Here is a 19,632-nt window from a genome sequence, read left to right on the forward strand (position 1 = left end):
ATCAGGTGATAAGATCACCTGATACAAAATACCACCTTGGACACTGTTGGTACTTTTCCTCTATAGGGGGATAGGGATAAACCAAAGGTTTCCCACCTTAGGTAAATCATTTTTAAGGCTGGGGAGGGGGTTAATCTGGACTCTCCTCCATTTCCTACCCAAGAAGAAAAACTGTTGTAAGAACCTGAAGGAACAAAGGAAGTAACCTGAGGTGCAAGGTAGGGGTGAATCCAAACACAGACAGAAGTCCAGTCTGTAAGAAGAAATAACTGGAACTCTAAGCCACAGAAACTCTGCAACTTGCCTAAAATAACATTTAGGGTGAGAAATGCTGGGCAAATCCTCTCACACAGAGAATACTTCAGTTAGCCTCTGTAGCTGGGTGTGGCCCTGCTTGTGTGTGTGTGCTGGAGAGCCTAATTCTGCAAAACAGGGAGAGAGAATCCAGGCTGGTGGAGCAGAAGGGGCTCTGTGAAACCCCAGTACATCTGGTGGCAGCCCAGAATGGGGGACCAACCTGTCACAGTCTCCAATAGCTGCTCTGTATCAAGGGGCAGCACAAGATCAGGCGTGAGGATACATTGAACCCAGAACCACCCCCATAAGCTCTGTCATTTTTTGGCAGCTTTCTTGCTGGGGACACATGACTAGAAGAAATGACCAGTAAATTCTGAAGTGGGCATAGCAAGAAATGCCACTGCGTGGCCAGTGATCACATGGGTGCCAAAACTTCAGTAGCACAACAGGACTGCCAGTGCGCAAATATACAGCCAGACCCCCTTACGCACCTTGCCATTGACAGATCCAGACAGTGCTCGGTTTGGAAGGAGGCTACGTTCCTTTGGGATTTGCCATGTTGATAAGGAATGAGGGGAGGAATGGCTCCCCAGACACTGTGGCGATACATCTGTTGATCCCGTTACGTGTGTGAGGCTGAGGTCGCACAAATGCAGGTGACACTCACGAAACAAGGAAAGTGAAAGGGACATTTTCGGGGGTCACATATTGCACATGTGATGGGTAGCAGGAAAAACACTCTTTCATTTTCCTTTGCTCTGTACCTCAACTTGCTTTTCTCCTGTGGTACAGAGGAGAACGTCGTCTTTTTCAGTACACGGTTGTATGTCTTATATAAAAATACAAAATTAGATCTCAGGGAGCTCTAATTTGATAGATATATTGTTGTGACACTCTGTACCCCAAAGCAACACCCTGGCACCTCCATATTAACTACTATTATATAATTGCAACAATTCTTGTACAAAATATGTCACCTCAGGTGTCTATGGAAAAGTTATGGTTTGCTGAATATGACTATCCTCTTTGTATCCATGTCTCATTATTGTATCTGAAGTTATGAATATTGATTATCTGCCTCTATTTCAAACCTGTTTGCTCCTGTGGTAGTTCCCACAAGGTAGTTTACGTCCAGTCTAGCCAGCACATTGTGACTAGACTATTCAAGTGGATGGCCCAACAGTGAAGACAAGGGTCCATGGAAAAAGTTTATCCCCACCTGATGGACTTTCCTGTGGATGTTCTAGCCAGGGTATGGGTTAGGCCCCGGCTATGACTCACTGAAGCATGAAAATTCATCTGACACTGGACTCCATCCTGTGCCTGTACTTTTCCAGTACTGTGCTGGGATCTTTCTTTGGGACAATGAAGTTCCCTCCACATGGCAGAAGCTATAAAAGGGAGAAGTGACATCACCACTTGGCCTCACTCCCCTCCCCCCCCCCCCCCCCCCGCCACAACTCAACACCTGAAAACACGATTAGAGGAAAAATTCTTTGAGGAGGGGCTCCCAGGCTGGCAAGGAGAAATCAAGGCATGTGTGTGGAATATTGGTGAACTGTTTGTACCATCAGGGTAAGACAATTCTTGAGTCAAATCCTGTCCAGTTTAGAGAACTCAGATTGTGATTTTGTAGATCCTACTGAATAGATAGTTGTTCGTTACTATGCTAATGAACCATCACACCAAGGGGAGAAGGTAATTCCTTGGGCTGGTAAGACACACAAAACAGGTGTGAAAGAGCTGCTTGGAGAAGACACACCTCTTAGCCCAGAGAGCACAGATCACAAACCGCTAGGAAATGGGGAGAGGGTGGGCAAGGTCCCAGTGCTGGGAATCGAGATCAAAGAGAAAGACGGAGAGAGGGATGTTGGTGGATTTTTTGCATGGGCATAACCCTGAGATTGGGAAGCAGCTCCACAGAGGGCTAGCCAACATGCAAATTTCCCTTACATTATCATCTCACCAGATCCCGGCATAACAAGACCCCAAAGATTACCTTTAACTGAGATCCCTATTAAAGGGGACACTGAGGGGAAAAGAAAATCAGTAACTAAACACATGTGAATGTTAAGGGCGGAGTTGAAAGGCACAATGAGTATTGAACGAACAAACTCTCCAAGCAGAAGGCATGGTTACAGTAGGCAAGTCAGGACTCCTGGGTTGTGTCATTCTCTGTGTGACTTTGGCAAGGTCATATCTCTTTTGCCTCAGTTTACCTATCTGTATAACGGGAATATCTTCAAAGTGACTTTCTTTTGCTAAGTATTTTGAAGATCCTTCAGTGAAGGTGCTGCATGGTATGATGATAGTTACTGATGAGAATTACTGGTCTCTGAGCCCTTAGCGACAGCCCCATGTGCCTGACGAAAGTGCTCGTGTCTCCCCTCACGAATCTTTCTTTTAAGAACGGCCATACTGGGCTAGACCAAAGGTCCGTCTAGCCCAGTACCATGTCTTCCAACAGTGGCCAATGCCAGGTGCCCCAAAGGGAATAAACAGAACAGTTAATCACCAAGTGATCCATCCCCCATTGCCCATTCCCAGCTTCTGGCAAAGAGGCACTAGGGACACCATCCCAATCCATCCTGGCTAATAGCTCCATGAACTTTCCTGGTTCTTTTTTTAACCTGATCTCCAGATCTGTTTTGGAGACTAAGAAAAATAACAAGAGGGAGGGGAGTACATCCTACAACTGCCGAGTCACTCACACCTTACTCTGAAGCATCCGGAGCCAGCCACTGTCAGAGCCAGGATCCTGGGATAGATGCACATCCATGCATGTTTAGGAACACAAAGCATCCTGGCTTTCACAGGTGCTGAGCATCCACAAGGCTGTAGAATCATAGAATCATGGAAGATTAGGGTTGGAAGTGACCTGGGTATTATCCCTAATTTTCTTACTCATCCAGTATCATTTTTGCATATACAACGATTCACAGAGCAGCCAATTCCTCTCTGGCTCACAGTTCTCATCTCCCTTTGGGAAAGTCCCTTAATTACTGTTTACTCCTAAAGCTGGATGAAGAGTGCAGAAGCGCAGAGATGGAAAGAGAGTGATTGGCTCGAGTGTCTCCTGTGTCCAGCCTGTTTACATTGAGATGCTGCTTTGCCACTAGAGGCTGAGCGAATTACCTTGGGATTGCACAGAGCTCTGTTATAACCAGCACACACCACTGTATCGGCTCTCGGTGTGAGATGTTGCTGCAGATGCTGGGGTGAGAGAGGTGTGGGACATGGATACGTGACGGGGATTCCCGGGAAAGACACTTCCGTCTCAGGATTCACAGGTACCATCTCTTGTTGAAGAGCTCACCTGCTCGACAAGCCCAGTGCAGCAACATGGGCACGGTGGGATAGAGAACACATCTGGGGTCCTTTCTGCTCTGCCCAGCCGTTAAACATCCCAGGGCACTTTTCACAAGGCATGAGTTTGCTCCAGTATCATGGCTCAAAATGTCCCTTTTTGCTGATGGCCTTCAGCCCCAAGATGGCTGGATTTCAGTGGCATGGTGGATCCTTCAGGAGGACAGATGTTAGTAGATGGACAATACAAAGGCCAAATTTTGAGGCCCTGGCCCATAGTTTAATCAGGCCCCACTGAGGCTAAGCTTTTCTTGGTGTAAGAACTGAATCTAAACCTCAGGAGCCAGCTGTGTGTTCATACACAGAGTCTGTCACCTCCTGCTCTTACATCTCAGGGCTCTGGCTGTTAATGGCTGGGGGGGTGGGGAGGAGAGGCTATTTCCTGACTTATCTGCTGTAAAACACAGAGGTTCTAACGGTCCTCACTGGAACAATTACAAGAATTTTTTCAACCTGGCCAAGACATCTTCTCTCCTAGCTTCATTCGAGAAGGCAGCTGAACTGTTAGGTCTGAAACTTTGAAAGAACAAATTCAGCTGGAAGCAGACACCCAGCATGGGAAATTTCAGTCCAAACACTTCAAGTTCTACTTTCTTTTTTGATCGATTCATAGGCTATAAGACCAGAAGGGACCATTTGATCATCCAGCCTGACCTGCTGTATAACATAGGCCATTACATTTCACACAGTTATCCCTGTATTGAGCTCCACAACTTGTGTTTGACTAAGGCCTTGTCTGCTGTAGGATTTTACATCGTAGAATCATAGAACCACAGGGAGAGAAGGGACCACATGGGTCATCTAGTCTAACCCCTGCCGAGATGCAGAATGTGTTCTGTCTAAACCATTCCAGACAGATGGCTCCAGCCTCCTTTGGAAAACCTCCAGCGCAGGAGCTTCCACAACCTCCCGAGGTGTCTGCTCCATTGTTCTCCTGTTCTTACCATTAGGAATTTTCTGCACCCTCTCCAATTTTTCAACATCCTTTTTGGAATGTGGACCCCAGAACTGGATACAGTCAGTTTCACCAATGCCATGTGCCGAGGTAAAATCCTCCCCCTGCTTTAACTCACCTCTCCCCGGTTTATGCATCCAAGGATCGCATCAGTCCTCTTGGCCACAGCATCGCACTTGGAGCTCACAATGAGCTGGGTGTCCAGAATGACCTTAAATCCTTTTCAGGGTCCCTGCGTTCCATAATACAGTGCCCTAGTCTGTGGGTCAGGCCTGCATTCCCTTTTCTCTTTTGTTTGTATGAAAACATTAGCTTCCTTTTAAGTTCCTCTTGGTGGCTGTTCTCTGCTTGCTTTACCTGTAAAGGGTTAAAAAGTTCTTAAGGAAAGGATCCAAGGATCACATCAGCCCTTTTGGCCACAGCCTTACACTGGGAACTCCACAGTGACTCTTAAATCCTTTTCCAGGTCACTGCGTTCCATAACATAGTGCCCTAGTCTGAGCATCAGGCCTGTATTCCTTGTTCCAAGAAGCTAACTTTGCATGTGACAGCATTAGAACATTCTGTTTGCATGGGCCCAGCTCACCAAATGCTCCAGACGAATTGGTATTCCTGCCTTAGCGTCCTCATTGTAACCATTCCGCCAATCTTTGGGTCATCCACAATTTTATCTGCAGTGATTTTCTATTTGCTTCCAGATCATTGATTTCGTTTGCATTGATCCAGCTCACCAAATGCTCCAGATCAATTGTTATGCCTGCTGTGGCCTCCTCATTGTAACCACCAGCATGGATTCACCAAGGGAAGGTCATGCCTGACTAATCTAATCGCCTTTTATGATGAGATTACTGGTTCTGTGGATGAAGGGAAAGCAGTGGATGTATTGTTTCTTGACTTTAGCAAAGCTTTTGACACGGTCTCCCACAGTATTCTTGTCAGCAAGTTAAGGAAGTATGGGCTGGATGAATGCACTATAAGGTGGGTAGAAAGCTGGCTAGATTGTCGGACTCAACGGGTAGTGATCAATGGCTCCATGTCTAGTTGGCAGCCGGTGTCAAGTGGAGTGCCCCAGGGGTCGGTCCTGGGGCCGGTTTTGTTCAATATCTTCATAAATGATCTGGAGGATGGTGTAGATTGCACTCTCAGCAAATTTGCGGATGATACTAAACTAGGAGGAGTGGTAGATATGCTGGAGGGGAGGGATAGGATACAGAAGGACCTAGACAAATTGGAGGATTGGGCCAAAAGAAATCTGATGAGGTTCAATAAGGATAAGTGCAGGGTCCTGCACTTAGGACGGAAGAATCCAATGCACCGCTACAGACTAGGGGCCGAATGGCTAGGCAGCAGTTCTGCAGAAAAGGGCCTAGGGGTGACAGTGGACGAGAAGCTGGATATGAGTCAGCAGTGTGCCCTTGTTGCCAAGAAGGCCAACGGCATTTTGGGATGTATAAGTAGGGGTATAGCGAGCAGATCGAGGGACGTGATCGTTCCCCTCTATTCGACATTGGTGAGGCTTCATCTGGAGTACTGTGTCCAGTTTTGGGCCCCACGCTACAAGAAGGATGTGGATAAATTGGAGAGAGTCCAGCGAAGGGCAACAAAAATGATTAGGGGTCTAGAACACATGACTTATGAGGAGAGGCTGAGGGAGCTTTGATTGTTTAGTCTGCAGAAGAGAAGAATGAGGGGGGATTTGATAGCTGCTTTCAACTACCTGAAAGGGGGTTCCAAAGAGGATGGCTCTAGACTGTTCTCAATGGTAGCAGATGACAGAACGAGGAGTAATGGTCTCAAGTTGCAGTGGGGGAGGTTTAGATTGGATATTCGGAAAAACTTTTTCACTAAGAGGGTGGTGAAACACTGGAATGCGTTACCTAGGGAGGTGGTAGAATCTCCTTCCTTAGAGGTTTTTAAGGTCAGGCTTGACAAAGCCCTGGCTGGGATGATTTAACTGGGAATTGGTCCTGCTTCGAGCAGGGGGTTGGACTAGATGACCTTCTGGGGTCCCTTCCAACCCTGATATTCTATGATTCTATGATTCTATGATTCACTCCGCCAATCTTTGGGTCGTCCTCCAATTTCATTTGCAGTGATTTTCCATTTCCTTCCAAACCATTGATGAAAATATTGAATGGTATCGGGCCTAGAATTGATTCTTGAAGAATCCCACTAGAAACAGCCCCATTCGCTGACAATGGCCCATTGACAGAAGCTTTCCGAGCTCCGTCAGTTAACCCAATTTTCATCCATTTTACATGTGCTCTACTGATACTGTGTAGTGCACATATTTGTTCCCTGAACGTTTTTCCCCAATAAAGCAGATGCCTCAGAGGAATCAAAATGTATTGCATCTGTGCGATTTCCTTGATCAACCAAACTTGTACCCTCATTAATGGATGGAATCAGGTTTCTTTGACAAGCCCTCTTTTCCATAAACCCTCTTGTTGACGGGCATTAATTATATTCCTAGCCTTTTTTTCACTCTAATCCCAGACCAGCTTTTCATTGTTTCCTAACCTTGTCAAATCTTTTTTTAAAACTTTCCCTTTTCTTTTTTGAATAATTTACATTTTACGCAGTACTGTCCTGTAGTTCCTATCTCTCTCTTTTTTTTTTTTTTGGCTCTGCTCCTGTCTGATTGCGTACTTCTGGTTCCAACTGAGATGTGTGTTTGATCGGTCAGTTCTTAACCCCGGTGTTTGTAACTCTAAGGTTCTGTTGTAGATGCTGTTTAGCATCCCCTTTGATGGCTAATGGACTGGAAAGTGTTTAATCATCTTAGGTGATCTGAGTATATCATACCGCTTCATTCCAAATGTAGAACAAAAAATAAGTATTGAACACACCTACCTTTTCTGCAGCATTAACAAGTTTCCTTTCTCTCTCCAGGAATTGGCCTAAACCCTCTCTAGGATTTCTTTGTTCTTAATATACTTAATAACCTCCATTTTGTGATCCTTAGCCCTGCCAAACATGAGTTTTTCCCTGATGTCTCTAATGTCCCTTATCTGTGTCATAACTTCCAATTTGTATTACTTGCTATCTATGTCCCTGTTTCCCATCTGTTATACATTGCTTTCCCCACCCCAAACAGCTGCCTTCAGTTTGTCACTAAACCAGGTTTTTAGCCAAAGTTGTCCACTTCCTTGACTTTGGAATTGTGGCTTTCTAGTTATCTAATAACCTCTTCCAATAAAATTTCCTCTTCTCCTTCCCAGTTTTCTGTCTATTTTTTTCTTCCCAATCAGCTTTTCTGATAATTTGCCTCTGATTTGGGGAATTAGCCCCTTTGAAGCACTAAGTATCTATAGATATTACTGGTTGGGAACTATTCTGTTTGACCATTGGAATGTAATCAGATCCACTGTTTATTTTCCTCTCCTCTATCATATACCCCCTTAGTAGCCTCTTCTCTAAACTAAACAGTCTCAGACTTTTCAGGCTGTCTACATTTGGAAGACTCCCCCATTTTCATAGCCTGAAAATCCCCTTTCTATCTGCTATATCTTTTATAGAGACTGAGTGACCAAAACTGAACGCGTGTCCAGAGCAGGTTATTCTGCATCCCATTGCTTAGGCATGCGAACATTGTCTTTCTTTTCACCACTATTGAAAATGAACAGGTGTTTCCGTGGAGCTTCTATCAATAACACCCAGGTCTTTTCCCTGACGTTTGTTCTAGTTGGGATGTTTCCACATGTACGTGTCTCAGCAAAGCTTTGGTTTTTTTCCAGTCTCAGATTTTGAGCAACCGGCTAAATAGGAATCTCCCTACAGCATGGGATCTCTCACCTGGGATTCATTGCATTAAGGAACAGTTATGGATATCAGTATCCACACTCCAGATCCCTGCTGGTGCCTATTAAGGATTCCCACACCATGATGTGTAGGAATTACTGATGCATGGAGAGCCATAAAATATGGAATTGGCATTAGTAGGGTCAGTGTTTCATAATTAATTTCTCTGAATAATGAAAATGTCATTTTTTCAGTGTGCGAAGGGAGACCAATCTGCTTCCCCCATGAGAACAGCCTCCAGTAGAGCAAGTCGTGTTTTATATTTACTATGTCTCTCCATTCAGGCATTTCCACTATGATCATCACCTTAGATACTGGGCACATACAGGAAGTCTGGTGAATGTACGGTACATGCAGGAGACACCGGTCTGCTTCAGAGTTGGACACCTTCTCTCCTACTCCATGTCAGATTCCAACAGAACCCACTTCACCAACCCCTCCACCTTCATCCTGCTGGGCATTCCTGGCCTGGAGGCAGCCCACGTCTGGATCTCCATTCCCTTCTATGCTATGTACGCCGTAGCCGTCTTGGGGAACTTCACCATCCAGTCCATCCTAAAGATGGAGCCGAGCTTGCATGGGCCCATGTAATATTTCCTCTGCATGCTGGCTGTCACCGACCTGGTCCTGTCTACGTCCATCCTGCCCAAAACGCTGAGCATCTTCTGGTTCAATTTCAGCTAAATAGATTTCAGTGCCTGCCTCACCCAGATGTACTTCCTTCACTGCTTTGTAGTGGTGGAGTCTGGGATCTTTGTGGCCATGGCTTTGGATCGTTACGTCGCCATCTGCCATCCCCTGAGACATTCCACCATCCTGAGAAACTCCATGGTGGCCAAGATCGGCCTAGCCATGGTGCTGCGCGGTGGCATGATCATACTGCCCTCTTTCCTCCTGGCAAGGCAGTGGCCATATTGCAGAACCAACATCATTCTCCACACGCACTGTGAACACATGGCTGTGATGAAGCTGGCCTGTGCTGATACCCGGGTCACTAGTTACTACGGCCTCTTTGTGCTATTCTGCGTGACCTGTGTGGATGCGATTTTTATCGCTGTGTCCTATGTCCAGATCCTCAAGGCTGTCTTCAGCCTCCCCACAAAGGATGCCCGGCTCAAAACTTTTGGGACCTGCGGCTCCCACCTCTGTGCCATCTTATTCTTTTACATCTCATGTCTCTTCTCCTTCCTGAATTACCGTTTTGGCCACAATGTGCCCCTACATTTTCATGTTCTCATTGGCAACATGTATCTCCTGTTGCCCCCCATGCTAAACCCCATCATCTATGGTGTGAGGACCAAACAGATCCGGGACAGGCTGCTCTGGCTCTTCACTCATAAAGGGACCTAAAGTGTTTTCCTGTTGCTTTGGCTCTCAGATCAAGCTCTTTGCAGAACTGGCTGGTGACATGATGCTAGGCCCTCTTCCCTGAATCGCTGAATGGACAGTTAAATAGACATTAAACCCTTTCCTCACCTTACCCTCGTGTCTCCGCATGACAAACTGAGGATTCATTCTTCGTACAGCTTTGTAACTCTTAGGGTTGGCATCATTCTAATTGATGGCAACTGGACCCCTGAGGACCCAACTCTGCCTTGCTGATTTCCCCCAAACCCCACCCCTGCTCCACATTTTCCCTCAAGGCCCAACCCATTTTTGTGCCTCTTCCCTTGTGCCCCCACAGGCTTCTCCATTTTTTCTCTCTAGGCCCATCCCTCTTCTCTCCTCATCCCTGCACTCGCGGGATAATCTCCACCTTTCTCCCCAACCTGGGCTCCCTCTGCTCCATGGCTGGGACGGGAGGTGTTGCAGCCTGACAAGGAGCCTGCCTGCAGGTAGGAAGTGGCCACAGCTGAGCAAGGGCTGCTGTGGGTTAATGAGCTGATGCCTCTCTCCATCCTGCAGTAACCAGACACCAGTCCCCATTTTGACCAGAATTTCTGTTTGAAACCTGGGTATTTGGAAGCCCTTAATGGCACCTGGACACAGAAGCCAAAAACACCACTGTCTGAGCAAACCCAGACCGGTGGAAACCCTATTAACTCATGTTTGATTCTATGAACCGTCTGTATCCTTATGTCTTTGGGCTTTTACTGTACTCTTCACTCACGCTTCTTGTCCTCAGGGGCAGGAGGCTGGGGAGAAGCATCTGTCTATACATAGTTTGGTTATTAAAGACTAACAGCACCTAGTAAGATCTCACCTGGACAAAAGCAAGCATTAACTGCATTCTACATAAAGCCAATTTTCCCCAACTTCTCTGAAGAGGGGTTGGCATGGAAGAAGTGGAAACTCCCCAGAAGAGGGAACACAATGAGAAGGTATTGGTCCAGCCCTTTAAAAACACAGAGACTGGATGAGCGAGAAGAAGCTGGGTCAGGAGAGAGGCACACAGGTGGCAGAGGGGACTCTTTGGTTGCAGGGCTGTGGCTGCAACAGAGAGACAGACTCCAACGGGAGGAGAAGCCCTGAGTTTCAGGAGGTGGCCAGACACCCAGAGGGCTCGGACAAAATCTCAAAGAATGCTCCAGGGTGGTGAGGACACAGAGGGAAGGAATGGCGTAGAGGTGTTGTATTATGTTTACCTGGATCTGGGTATCTCCTGTGCTGTCTAAAGTAGAGGAATTGTTTTAGCAACCCCTTTTGCAAGGCCTGGGTGTGTTTGCTTTAGGAATCATGTACCCTGAAATAGAGAAACTGGAAACAGAATGAGCGCAAGTGGGAGTTCTGGGAAGGGTGTGCTGAAGCAATTGGAGAGCTGGGGGAGCTCAGCCAAAACTAGTCTCAGGACCTTGGAGTGCAGGTCTCCACTTCCAGAGGGAGGCACTAGAATGGAAACTGCACCCCGAGAGTGGCTGTTAAAAAGTAGAGCCAGAGACAGGGCCTGAATGCTGCTCTGACACAAAAGCACATGGGTCCAGGGTGTGGGACCCAAACACACCTACCTGATGGGTGTCCACTTGCGGGAGCTGCTACACAGATGCTAGGGAACTGTGTGTGGAAGGGGAGTGGGTCTGGGCAGGGAGGTGTCCACAAGATGTTATCTTCACCCAAATGTGGCCATTTCTCTTCTGCCCTCAGTTTTTCCCTGAGTACTCCGGTTTCCGGACTAATCCAGACAGAATCCCTGAAGAAAATGTTTCCTGAACCTGACAGTGCTGGTTTTCGGTCAGGGAGATGATTTGGCTCTTTCTTGAAAAGTGCTCCTCAGAATGGTCTCCCTCTATCTGCAACTTCTAATGTGCATACAATCCTAGTTGCCATTTACAAATGCTTAAGGGGCTGTTATTCCATCGATTTCAGTGGCCATTGCAGGTGTATCTCTGAGGTGTGAATCGCTGCATCTGAGAGATGATCTGGCTGGGCATGAATGCAGTACGCATTACTCCGGTTATTAATCTAGGTAAAACTACCCTGGCCATTACCATCAAGCAACCTGCAGTTGCAAATTGCAACCGGCATTGGTATTAACTTGTCTGGAGGGATTGCTGGGCAGGTAGCAGCTTCATAGACAGGGCTGGATGCTGCTTGAATGATGTGGGCGCTCGTAGAGTAGCAGCTGCTGCCCTCTTCCCTTCTGCAGACTTTGTGGGAATTTCATGGAAGCAGACTTGCTACAAAGCTGCAGATCTACAGAACAACGGGTACTCCAGCTCTCAAGCTGGGGACACATTACTAGAGTGAAAGACCAGGAATTCTGAAGTAGGCATACTGAGGAATGCCACTGCAAGGCCAGTGATCAGTTTGTGCCAAATTTTGGTGGCAGAATAAGACTGCCACTGCGCGAATATACAACCTGACCACCTTGAACATCTTTCCAGAGATTGATCCAGACAGCGCTCAGTTTGCACGGAGGCTACGTTTCTCTGGGATTTGCCATGAAGATGATGATGACTGACTGGAAAAATAGCTCCCCAGATACTGTGGCAAAAGGTCTGTTGATCCCGTAACGTGTGTGAGGGTGAGGTCTGACAAAGAGAAAGTGCAGTTGACGCTCACTGAACAAGGAACAAGGAAAGTGAGAGGGACATTTTCAGGGGGTCAGGTATTACGCGTGTCATGGGTAGCAGGGAAAACACTCTTTCCTTTTCTTTTACTCTGTACCTCGGCTTTCTTTCCTCCTGTGCTACAGAGCAGAATGTAGTCTTTTTCAGAACATGGGTCTATGTCTTACATAAAAATACAAAATTAGATCTCAGAGATATATTGCTCTGAAATGTTGTACCCCAAAGTAACATTCCAACACATCCAACTTCACCAACCCCTCCACCTTCATATTGCTGGGCATTCCTGGCTTGGAGATGGCCCATCTCTGGATCTCCATCCCCTTCTGAGTAATGTACACCATAGCTGTATTGGGGAACTTAACCATAGTAAGAGGGAGCCGAGCCTCCATGAGCCCATGTACTATTTCCTCTGCATGCTGGCCATCACCGACCTGATCCTGTCCACGTCCATCTTGCCCAAAACACTGAGCATCTTCTGGTTCAATTCCAGGGAGATCGATTTCAGTGCCTGCCTCACCCAGATGTACTTTCATTCACTGCTTCTCAGGGATGGAGTCTGGGATCTTCGTGGCCATGGCTTTGGACGCTACGTGGCCATCTGCCATCCCCTGAGACATTCCACCATCCTGACAAATGCCATGGTGGCCAAGATCGGCCTGGCTGTGTTTCTGTGCAGCAGCATATTTGTACTGCTCTATCCCTTCCTGGCAAGGCAGTGGCCATATTGCAGAACCGACATCATCCCCCACACATACTGCGAGCACATGGCCGTCATGAAGCAGGCCTGCACCGACTTTCGCGTCAGTGTTTACTATGGCCTCTTTTTGCTATTCTCTGGGATGTGTCTGGATATGCTTTTGATCACCGTGTCCTATATCCAGATCCTCAGGGCCATCTTCAGCCGCCCCACAAAGGACTCCCGGGTCAAGACTTTTGGGACTTGCATGTCTCATCTGTGTGTCCCATCTTTTATGTCCCAGCTCTCTTCTCTTTCCTCACGGAGTGGTTTGGCCGCAATGTGCCCCTGCATTTCCACATTCTCATGGCCAACGTGTACCTCCTGGTGCCCCCCATGCTAAACCCCATCATTTATGGGGTGAGGACCAAACAGATCCATGACAGGCTGCTCTGGCTCTTTACTCATAGAGGGACCTAAAGTTTTCTCCTGGTGCTCTCACTTTCAGACAGAGCTCCATACTGAACTGGCTGGTGATATGGTGCCAGACCCTCTGCCCTGAATCACTTACTGGATAAAGAGACATGAAATCCTTTCCTGACCTGAGTGTACTGTATTAGTGTGACAAACTGGGGAATCAGTCTGTTTACAACTCATGAACTCATAGGGTTGCCGTCTTTGTAATTGCTGGTAACTGGACCCAAATCTCCTGTAAAAATAGAAGAACCCAGAAGGTGCTGTTATTGCAATTCCACTGGCCACCTGGGGAATGAATGCCCTGTGCTGGGAGGAAGCAGGTAGCCCATGGGAATGCTGGGACCCTGAGCACAGAAGCCCCTCAGGCACCTGTCACTTATACTGGGTAGTAAAATCAGCGTTATTGGCAGGAAACACCTTGGGTGGGAAGATACCGTGATTTGTGTGGTTAGGCAGAGTATAGTGCAAGAAGGTAACACGCTGCCAGGACAGATTTCACAGCTTTTATTAGTAGGAGGTTACAAAACCCTGTACCGTTGGCTAAAGTGCACATAGAAACCGAGGGTTTGTAAGGTGTATTATTAGCGGGCGTAGTAGATAATAATTCTATTGATATGCTAATTGGCAATTATTTCTTCCGTGTAGCTCCGGCTGTTAATGGTAAAGGCCCAGAAACTGCTGAGGGAATGGGAGAAAGTCTTCTTTAGTCCTCCGCAGCAGTGAGAAACTGCATATTTCTCAGGGCAGGGGCGGCTTAGGCTGGCTCCTGCCCTGCCGCTGAAGGCGGTGTTTCCTCAGAAAGGGAAGAGAGCATATTGCCTTTCATTGAGACGGCTGTTTCAGATGTTAGCTGCAAGCCTGTCACAGATGAACCAGGGACTCTTTCCACTCTCGGGATCATAGGGAGGTGTGTCCCAGAGGGGAGCCCAAAGATGGTGATTGAATCCTAGAAACCTCTGGGAGGTGGATGAGGGTTCCGTTAACTCTGCAGCTGGATGCAACCGCACCGCAGGAAGGGAACGAGATGGAGCACCAGCTGGTGAGATAACTGTCCAGGCTGCATTGGTAATTTTCACTCCATGCATTTAAAGAAGTGGGTTTTTTATCCACAAGAGCTTATGCCTAAATAAATCTCTTAGTCTTTAAGGTGCCACCGGACTCCTCGTTGTTTTTGTTAATACAGTGTGTTGTTTGAAATGGAAAAAGGAAATCTGCTCATAAACTGGGGCTGGTGCAATGTTCTCTCCACATTGAGAGAGGGGTGGACTGGGTAATAAAATTACACTGGTCAGGCTCTTGACCAGGCCAAGAAGGTAGAAGTCCTAGGCTTGGCAGCTGGGGGGAAGTAGCTGGAGCCTCTGTATTGGTGGTTCATGAGTGGCTAGTGAAAGCATTCATGTAACTGCAGCTACCCAGTATGGCCATTCAGCTGTTCTTATATAGATCCCAAATGTCTCTGCCCCTTGCTGTAATTCTCTAGACCCCACTCCCTCCCCCAGAGCTCAGATAGAAACCAGGAGTCTTGACAGGCTCTCTCTCTCTCTCTCTGCAAAGTAGGTAACAAAGTAAGAATATAAATTAAAAATTTTAACCTAACCAGCCACTGTCAGAGACAGGATCCTGGGCCAGGTGCACATCCATGTATGTTTAGGAACCCAAAGCATCCTGACTTTCACAGCTGCTCAGCATCCACAAGGCCTTCCTGGGCCACTTGTTACATTTTCCATATGGACATAGGGGTTAACAAATAAACAAGAGATGGAAACTACCTATAGCATTTGCTCAGAACCAGCCCCTGTAATTATGTTCACTTGCAGTATATGATTCAGCCACTAGGTGTCGCTGTGCGCTGTACAGCACTCCAGCGAGGGGGTGACCCTGGTAGGGCTTGCACAGGAACAGAGCCACTGAAGAGCTTCCACCCCACAGCCTGGCGGGAGGGGGCAGGGGGCAGCAGAGGAGGCTGGCTGCTCCCCAGCGCAGAACTAGGAATCGGGCGGTGTGGGGGCGGATAGTTTCCTACTCCGGGCACACTCCCATCCCTCCTCCCGCACCTGGCGGATCTCAGCAAGGCGAAGTACCGGATGGTTATCAAGGAGAGGAGGCTGCCCGCATTTCTGAGAGGGGTTAGATGGTGGGTTCAGGGTCAGGGCCCCGCACGGTGGTGGTGGCGGTGGCAGGTTCGGGTCCTCACTGCTGCCCGGCCCCGCACGGTGGCAGGTGCGGGGTCCACGTCCCCGCTGATGCCCGGCCCGGCGCAGCCGCAGTGGTGTAGTCCCGCTGCCCAGCCCACACCCCGGATTCCAGTGCTGGCCCCGCTCTGGACGGGGGCGCTGGGCATCGGGGACTGTGGGCGATTTCAGGGCGCGGGGCGCTGTGGTTCTCAGCCTGCAGCCCAGCACCTGTCCCAGGCCCGGCCCTGAGTCCAGTTGGAAACAAAAGGAAAGGTATTGAAGGAAGAGAGTTAAATGGCCACGTACAAAACACAGTCAGAAAATGTCACCTAGGGCCAAGGCCTGTGAATAGTCCCCTTTCCTCGCTGATCACAGGGCTTCACTCCAAAGGTCAGTCTCTTGCAGTGTTTGCTGGCCCCAGGGAGCCGGGACGCAAACTTTCCCTAGCTACCTCCTCAGTGAACGGGAGCAGAATGTCTCCCTCCACCCCAGGACAGACTGAATCAGTCTTTTGTCTTTGTTCACAGACGGGGCAGCCTCTGTCTGCGGTAACATGCCTTTCTCCCGCCACGTGGCTTCGATGATTATAGCTTGTTTGTGATGGTTTCCACCGGGCTCTCGCCACGTGACTCGCTTTCACTTCAAGGCCATGGGGCCACGATTCTCAACATAGTTACACTAGCCCTGGACTATCGGCCCCGCACACATCTCATAGGGATGTAAGTTAGTTACCAGCTTTCAGCCATGACCTCGCATGCTGCCCTTTATGGAGAAACACCAGCGAAGGGTTATATTAGGTGCAGTGATGTTGTCAGCTCTGAGACAGGAGTTGCTTTGGTCTCCTTCCCCTGGTGAACCTAGTTTAAAGGCCTCCCCCAGTGGAGACAGACTGGGAGGGAGAAGTGGTGTCCGGGCAGGAGATGACATTCTCAGTGGTGCTCTGCAGAGACCGTCCCAGGACAGGAGTCAGCATGGGGTTGGTGATGGGCTCCTGATCTCCCCACTGGGAATTGGATGGCTGGCCGGGCTGGCATTTGGGCGATGCATGTGAAATATTAGCATAGAATCATAGAATCTCAGGGTTGGAAGGGACCCCTGAAGGTCATCTAGTCCAACCCCCTGCTCGAAGCAGGACCAATTCCCAGTTAAATCATCCCAGCCAGGGCTTTGTCAAGCCTGACCTTAAAAACCTCTAAGGAAGGAGATTCTACCACCTCCCTAGGTAACGCATTCCAGTGTTTCACCACCCTCTTAGTGAAAAAGTTTTTCCGAATATCCAATCTAAACCTCCCCCACTGCAACTTGAGACCATTACTCCTCGTTCTGTCATCTGCTACCATTGAGAACAGTCTAGAGCCATCCTCTTTGGAACCCCCTTTCAGGGAGTTGAAAGCAGCTATCAAATCCCCCCTCATTCTTCTCTTCTGCAGACTAAACAATCCCAGTTCCCTCAGCCTCTCCTCATAAGTCATGTGTTCCAGTCCCCTAATCATTTTTGTTGCCCTTCGCTGGACTCTCTCCAATTTTTCCACATCCTTCTTGTAGTGTGGGGCCCAAAACTGGACACAGTACTCCAGATGAGGCCTCACCAATGTCGAAGAGAGGGGAACGATCACATCCCTCGATCTGCTGGCTATGCCCCTACTTATACATCCCAAAATGCCATTGGCCTTCTTGGCAACAAGGGCACACTGCTGACTCATATCCAGCTTCTCGTCCACTGTCACCCCTAGGTCCTTTTCTGCAGAACTGCTGCCTAGCCATTCGGTCCCTAGTCGGTAGCGGTGCATTGGGTTCTTCCGTCCTAAGTGCAGGACCCTGCATTTATCCTTGTTGAACCTCATCAGATTTCTTTTGGTCCAACCCTCCAATTTATCTAGGTCCCTCTGTATCCTGTCCCTACCTGCCACCGTATCTACCTCTCCTCCTAGTTTAGTATCATCCGCAAATTTGCTGAGAGTGCAATCCTCCAGATCATTTATGAAGATATTGAACAAAACTGGCCCCAGGACCGACCCTTGGGGCACTCCACTTGATACCGGATGCCAACTAGACATGGAGCCATTGATCACTACCCGTTGAGCCCGCTGCTCCTCCTGCTGCTGACTCTCAATGGCATTACTCTGGAGACCCTGAGCAGCAGCAAAGCCCATATGATGGGCATATAACACCCCGTCCCCAGCCGCTTCAGCCAATGATGGGTTAACGGGAGCCTGAGTGAGCAGTTAGCCTGCCTGGCTGCTCTGGAAGAGGTGTCAGGCTCAGGTCAGTAACCACCCCGGTTGGGGAGGAGCTGGGTGGGTCCATGCTGGTCGTCTTCACAGTAGGTGGAACCCCTCTTCTAGGTGGAGAGGTGGAAGAAGGACCCACACATGTGGGAGAGGAGAGGAACCAGCTGCAGGAGGGTCATAGGGAGGGACAGGACTTGAGAGCCATGGCACGTACTGATGGTCTGGCAGAGGACAAAGGGGAAGCAGAGGAGATGCTGAGAGCTGGTGGGATCTCTCCTTTGGAAGTCACTGGGTGAAGAGCCTGGTGCTGAAGTAAGACCCCAGGTGGAGCAGGAGACTTTCTGGTCTGTTATCTGGGTTTTAATCCTGGGGAAGGACATGAAGGACAATAATGTCCTGGGTGGGGTGGGGCTCCAGAGAGATCCAGCTGGAGAGCCAAGTACTGCATTACAGGGGATGGACAACACTGCCTCATGGGGATGCTCTGGTATGGGAGGAACACAGCCTGCTTCCCGGCTGCTCTGTGCTGCTGGGCACCACAGAGCAATGGGAGCGCATTGGGGAATGAATCTTTACTATTGTAGGGTGTAGGAGCTCCAGGCAGGCCCCTGGACCCCACTGTGCTAGGCGCTGTACAGACCCACAAACCCTGCCCCAAGGGGCTGAGTTTAACTGAGCTCAAATCATCTGAAAGCACATGCAATGAACTGTACAATGTTCTCCTTTCTCAGTCCCTTGGTCCCCAGCACGGTAGCCACACAAATTATTTACTAAGGGCTGGACTGTGGCCAACAATGATGCAGCGTGCAGTGGGGAGGTAGGGAATATGGACCCCCCCCCACACACACACACACATACAATCCATGGCCTGAAGCCCCTGGGAGCAGTTCTCCAGAAAGGGGGCGTGGAGACATTGGAAGCAGACTGACCCAAGGCTCATCCCCCTCACCATGCCAGTAAGTGGATCTGGCAGGCCAAGGGATCAGGGGTCTCTGGGACCTCGCTCAAAGTCTCTGGGTGCACCCAGAGAATTCCTCGCTAGCTAGACTGGGCTTGAAATACTCGAGGCCCTGGTCCCAGGGGCAAAAGGGGACTCGAGGGGCGAGGCAGCAGCCAACTCTGACCTCTGGGCCTAACACTTAGAATCACTTAAAATCCACCTTTCTGTAGTTAATAGACTTATTTTTATGCTTTGCCTTTACCAGTCAGTTTGTCTAAAGTGCTTGCGGGATAGGAGGGAAGGGATAGCCTACAGAGGGACCTAGAGAAATTAGAGGATTGGGCCAAAAAAAATCTGATGAGGTTCAATAAGGACAAGTGCAGAGTCCTGCACTTAGGACGGAAGAACCCAATGCATCGCTACAGACTAGGGACCGAATGGCTCGGCAGCAGTTCTGCAGAAAAGGACCTAGGGGTTACAGTGGACGAGAAGGTGGATAAAAGTTAACAGTGTGCCCTTGTTGTCAAGAAGGCTAACAGCATTTTGGGTTGTATAAGTACGAGCATTGCCAGCAGATTGAGGGATGTGATCATTCATAGAATCATAGAATATCAGGTGTGAAGGTTCCTTCCCCACTCTGAACTCTAGATGTGGGGACCTGCATGAAAGACCCCCTAAGCTTATTTTTACCAGCTTAGGTTAAAAACT

At 48.6% G+C, this 19,632-nt stretch overlaps 1 pseudogene across 1 annotated transcript; it reads left to right on the top strand.

Moving 5' to 3' along the window:
* The first annotated feature begins 8,770 nt into the window (after nucleotides 1–8,770).
* Nucleotides 8,771–13,582, top strand: LOC311514550 (olfactory receptor 52R1-like; annotated as a pseudogene). The gene is made up of 2 exons: nucleotides 8,771–9,006; nucleotides 12,794–13,582. The product of its transcript is annotated as an olfactory receptor 52R1-like (transcript).
* Nucleotides 13,583–19,632: the final 6,050 nt, after the last annotated feature.

The sequence above is a fragment of the Lepidochelys olivacea genome (genome assembly GCF_965140295.1).
Source record: "Lepidochelys olivacea isolate rLepOli2 genome assembly, chromosome: 1".
Lineage (NCBI taxonomy): Eukaryota > Metazoa > Chordata > Testudines > Cheloniidae > Lepidochelys > Lepidochelys olivacea.